Source organism: Mytilus californianus, unplaced genomic scaffold, assembly GCF_021869535.1.
Source record: "Mytilus californianus isolate M0D057914Y unplaced genomic scaffold, xbMytCali1.0.p SCAF_5, whole genome shotgun sequence".
Taxonomy (NCBI): Eukaryota; Metazoa; Mollusca; class Bivalvia; order Mytilida; family Mytilidae; genus Mytilus; species Mytilus californianus.
Window position 1 is genome coordinate 35,916,534 of NW_026262701.1, and position 6,000 is coordinate 35,922,533.

Below are 6,000 nucleotides of genomic sequence, written 5' to 3' on the forward strand. Positions count from 1 at the left end.
TGCAGACCTGTATCTAAATTTGCTAAATAATTAAAAATCTGACCGATCATTTGCCGTCATTTGCAATCCAAGATGATAACAGATTTCCATACTACCTTATAGTAAAACATTATCTGCATATCGGCAAAGAAAATACAAATTGCTCAATAAACATACCTGAACCGTTTGCCTGTTTTATAAATGTAATGTGTGTACCACTAACATAGACAACACATTTAGTTGATATTAGAAAGACAACTAACTTTATAAATTCTGTTATAAAATATTAACAATTTGTAAATTTGTTTTGAGTGTGACAATTCTACGGTAGATTCCTCTACTTGATATATAACATTGGACTAAGCAGAGCTAACATTATAGTTAGGCAGAAATTTAGCCCACCAATAGCCTTGTTTGCTTATTGGTCTAGGACAATGGACACAGCGAAGGCGGAGTTGTCATATTTAACATAGGTTCAAGTCCCGCTGAGGGAAGAACACACATTTTCTACAGCATATTTGCAAATCTAAAACTGTTGGGCTAAATTTAATAGGTATATTTAAGTTGAGACATTAGTCCTGTATTACCCTTGCTTGTATGGTGGGGCATGTTAATCGTTCAGTTATCATATATTTAGACTTTTGCGAAATACATATTGACGTGACTGCATGGTTAGTACATGTATCATCTTTTTAGAATAACAAAAACAGCTGAACTCATAAATGCCATAATACATTAACAACCATAGATTAAACCGACGAGGAAAGGTATCACTTGACTAAGCTATACAATTTATAGTCTACATGTAGTTGGTTTCTTTTTTTGTTTGTACTATTTAGTTAAAAAAAGGAGGGAAGATACTACGTTGGCAGAGTCAAATAAAACAGACAACGCTATGGCCAATAATAATAGAAACAACGAAAAGACAAAACAACAATATCAAAACATTACACAGAATACCAAAGGTTGGGCAAAACGAAACCCACCAAATACAGTTAGTGAACTCAGTGGTCCGACATTGTAAGCAGTTTTAACACGAAATTATCCTATAGGGATACAGTACTCTAAATCTTCTACAAGTGACTACATAGAATTGTCAAACGATATCATTTCAATATGAAGAAAAGACATACAGGCACTGACGGAGGCCATTTTTGGTACCAAAATAATTGTTTCTTTATAAACATAATATACCGGGTAATTTCATGATGTTCATATATTATTATATAGCTGTCTTACCAATATCGTTTCAAACATTGTTAGACTTATAAATATAAAAGTATTTGAAAAATAAAAAAAAGGTGCAAAGGCGAATAATTGGGTCATTTATGGCCTCGTCAGACATTCGTCTACAGAAGATTCATCAGTGACATCACGGAATCAAAACATTTAGAAGGCCAGATCTATGCTGAAGTTGAAGAGCAAAATGAATACAAATTTCCAAAAACAATCGTGATAAGGCCATTCTGGAGGATAAACAACCTTAGTGTTTCGAAAGATCTGAAATTTCTTGTGAAAAGTAAATTGACAGAAAATGAACGTGTCAATGATATTTTATGTCAGTTCAGGAGTGCTAACGACTAGGCTGGTGATATCCAGGGACAAATCGTTCGCCAGCAGTGGCATCGACCCAGTGGTTACAAAAATATAAACCTCATCAAAGATATCAGACTTATTTGGTACGCCAGAAAAGCGTTTATTTTATAATAGTATAAAATGTTGAGATATGATATGATTGCCAATGAGACAACTATCCAACAGAGAAAAAAAATCATTTGGATTTAAACAAATGTAGGTTACCGTTCAGCCTTTAGCAATAAGCAAAACGCATACCTTATAGTAAGCTATAAAAGGCCCTGGCATGACAAAATGTGAAACAATTGAAAAAAAATAAAAACCAAAGGTCTTATTTATGACAGAACAATAAACTCATCATTGGGGTTCGAATCAAAATAGTTTGACGGCCAAATCTATATAAAGGGGCATTAGCTGTCAAAATCATGTTCACCGATTTGACTCAATTTCTCATATTTGATTTATAACCTATATCCACATCATAAAATGTCCAAAAAGAAACAAGTAGCAATGCATGGACTCGTTATAATGAATATCATCATTTCGTGCTTATTTCAGACAAAACGCCTTCTAATTAGCTACCGAGATGACCTACAAAGATTCTCGATAGTCATGACCTTACCTTAACATAAATATAGATATAAAGAGACAAACAAGCACGTGTAATCGTATAATGACAATTTTTATAGGATATCGGGTACGTTCGTTTGGTTTCAACTGATTCAATGGTTGAATATTTCTCAAAATGACAAGAAAAAAATCACTATTGTCCGAAAGAATGTTTATCAAATATTATATTTTAATGTATCAGTAAATGCAAATAACAATGATAATAATAATATGTAACAATTATAAACATGGTATAAAATAGAAATACTCTTATTTTGACTATTTTTTATATTAAATTACTTCATGTGCTCGTTAAATAATTCCACTGAGTATGAAAGTAGAATGCACGTGTGATGTATATTGGGGTTAAAATCCATCTTTATTTTGAAATAAAAAAAAGGAATTTTGATAATAGATAATACCTTTATGTAAGTAAAAATTATTTTTGAGAACACATGTTACAGGTGCCAAGTTTTATGTTTTTTAACGATACATTTTATTCTATTTTTTTTTAAAGCTGACCATAAAATTGAGAATGGAAATGGGAAATGTGTCAAAGAGACAACAACCCGACCATAGAGCAGACAACAGCCGAAGGCCACCAATGGGTCTTCAATGCAGCGAGAAACTCCCGCACCCAGAGGCGTCCTTCAGCTGGCCCCTAAACAAATATGTATACTAGTTCAGTGATAATGGACGTCATACTAAACTCCAAATAATACACAAGAAACTAAAATTAAAAATGATAAAAAACCAACAAAGGCCAGAGGCTCCTGACTTGGGACAGGCGCAAAAATGCGGCGGGGTTAAACATGTTTTTTTGAGATCTCAACCCCCCCCCCCCCTCCCCCATACCTCTAGCCAATGTAGAAAAAACAAACGCACAACAGTACGCACAGTAAAACTCAGTTTAATAGAAGTCCGAGTCCGATGTCAGAATAGGAAACAAAAGAAAATAAACAAAATGACAATAATACATAAATAACAACAGACTACTAGCAGTTACTGACATGCCAGCTCCAGACCTCAATTAAACTGATTGAAAGATTATGTCTTCATCATATGAATATCAGGCACAATCCCTCCTGTTAGGGATTTAGTATTATACCATCATAAAATATATGAGAAGAACATAACCCGTGTCATGCCAACAACTGGTTTTAGAATAAATATGTTTAATTCCGATGCAAAGACCCTATAAGTGAATCAATATTAAAGCCAAAATATGCAATCTTTAATGACCTGACAACAGTATCGTAACTATATCCCTTCTTAATAAGTCTGTTTAAAGGTTTTGTTAGCTTTTGAGGTGAATACTGACATTTTTGTGCTTTGTAAAGAATATTACCATAAAAGATTGGATGTGAAATACCCGAACGTATAAGATGTCTGCATGTTGAGTTATATTTACGAATGATGTCCTTATACCGATGATAAAATTTAGTAAATGTTTTGACTAGTTTATGATATCGAAAACCCTGGTGTAATAATTTTTCAGAAATACATAAATTTCTCTCGCTAAAATCTAATACGTTGTTACATACACGAGCGAATCGTACAAGTTGAGATATATAAACACCATAAGATGGTGACAATGGAACGTCACCATCTAAAAATGGACAATTAACGATAGGAAATGAAAAATCATCTCTTTTAGCATAAATTTTTGTATTAAGCTTCCCGTTAATGATATAGATATCAAGATCGAGGAAAGGACAGTGGTCATTGTTAGTATTAGCTTTATTTAAAGTAAGTTAAACAGGATAAATTTCTTTAGTATACATACTGAAGTCGTTATTATTGAGAGCCAATATATCATCCAAATATCTAAAAGTGTTGTTAAATTTTTGTATCAGATGTTGTTTCGATGGGTCTTTGCTGATTTTAGTCATAAATTGTAACTCATAACAATACAAAAACAGATCCGCAATAAGTGGTGCACAGTTAATCCCCACTGGAATTCCGATAACTTGACCATATACGGAATCTCCAAAGCGAACAAAAATGTTATCAAGTAAAAATTCAAGGGTAGATATAGTATCAAATCATGTCCAATTGACATAGTTCTTTTGTTTGTTGCTACTAAAAAATGACGTAAAAGAGTTTGAACATATGTATTCGCATTCCGACTTTTTAAAAGCCCATTTAATTAGGTGTGTGAATTTTTTCTTGATAAGAATATGAGGCAAAGTGGTATATAGGGTAGAAAAATCAAAACTTTGAACAGATTCAAAATCGCCAATATATGCATGCAATTTTTCAAGTACTTCCAACGAGTTTTTGACACTCCAAAAGTAGTTAATTCCACTATTTTTAAAGGCCTTATTTGAACAATTTATTATCAGGTTTTTGATTGTACCAAGTGTACTAGTAAGTAGAATGGACAATTTAGTAGTGGAACAATGACTTAAAGACGAAATAAATCTATATTTGTAAGGTGATTTGTGTAGCTTCGGAAGCCAGAACATAGTTGGGACTTTCATTGTATTTGGTTCTGCTTGTAAAGAAGTAGCTAATAATTTATGTTTAATTTTGTTACAGATATCTTTTACTGAAAATGAAGTCAGTTGGAATGTTGATGAATTCGTGATTTCCTTTTGCAGAACCTCAATGTAAAATTTACGTCAAACTATAATGATATTATTAGCAGCTTTATCAGCCGGGACAAAAACAAATTCCTTTTACGTTTCTTTGTTTTCTTCAAAGTTATACACATCGTCAAGTGAAAATTTTATTTTAGAACTGATTTTGTTTTTTTTTCTCTTGGAATAAGTCGTTGCTAACATCTTAAAAAGAACACGAGAAAATGACAATTTTTCGGTTATCATAAGATACGAATAGCTTTCGGAAATCATGACTGAAAGTCATACCATACGGACATTTAAAATCATTTTCGTTACTGTTAATAACATCTAGGAATTTACCATCGGGTGTTAGTCGTTGGATGTTATTTGAATCTCTACATTAAACATAAAGGTTTCCTTTCCAATCAGATTTTACAGCTTCAGGTCTGCACAAATCTTTTGAACAATATCTGAAAAGTTCTTCGCCATTTAATGTGACACAACCCGTCGCGTTAAGCATTATCTGTATAGCAAATCCTGTGACATCCAAAAGGACCCGGATGTAAATAAAAAAGTACACTAGTTGTACTAGGAACTTTGATTTCAGTATTTTGTGTTCCACTTTTATCAAGTATATAGATGTATCCACCGTCACCACCAACACAGATCTGACCAATGACAACAGCGACACCTAAACATCTTCCGGGCACAGACTGAAATGGAAACGAAGCATTGATTTTTCTAATGTTGATAAATTGTATTGATTTCTGATCAGGTAAGGTAACAACAGCCTTGTTTTCACCTGGTATAACAGCTATATCCCAAAGTTGACCTGACAACTTACAGTCTTGCAAGTAATCAGCGCTGTAACTGTAGACAAGCAGATCGGTACTATAACGATTACAGACGAAAAGACGTTTATCATCTGTCATTGCTATTCCGGTGATCCACACGTCATCTGGACGCTTTATTTCTATTTTACGATCTACAGTAAACCGACGTGGCATTTGAGGAACAGATATCGGTATTTGGACTTGTTGAGCTTTTAGTGGCTTATAATCAACAATGCATTTTGAAGACTTTATTTCAATGGATCCCAAATGCTTTAATGCTATTAGAATGCCATCTGGTGGCTGAAACGTTATTCGTGGAACCTCTAGAGTTGGTAGGATTTCAAGTAGTTTAGTTTCGTGTTCTACTTGTTCCCATTTACAGTAATTCAGTAGAAGGAATATTTGCTTCTCTGAGCCATGTTCTGATACTTGGTTTAATT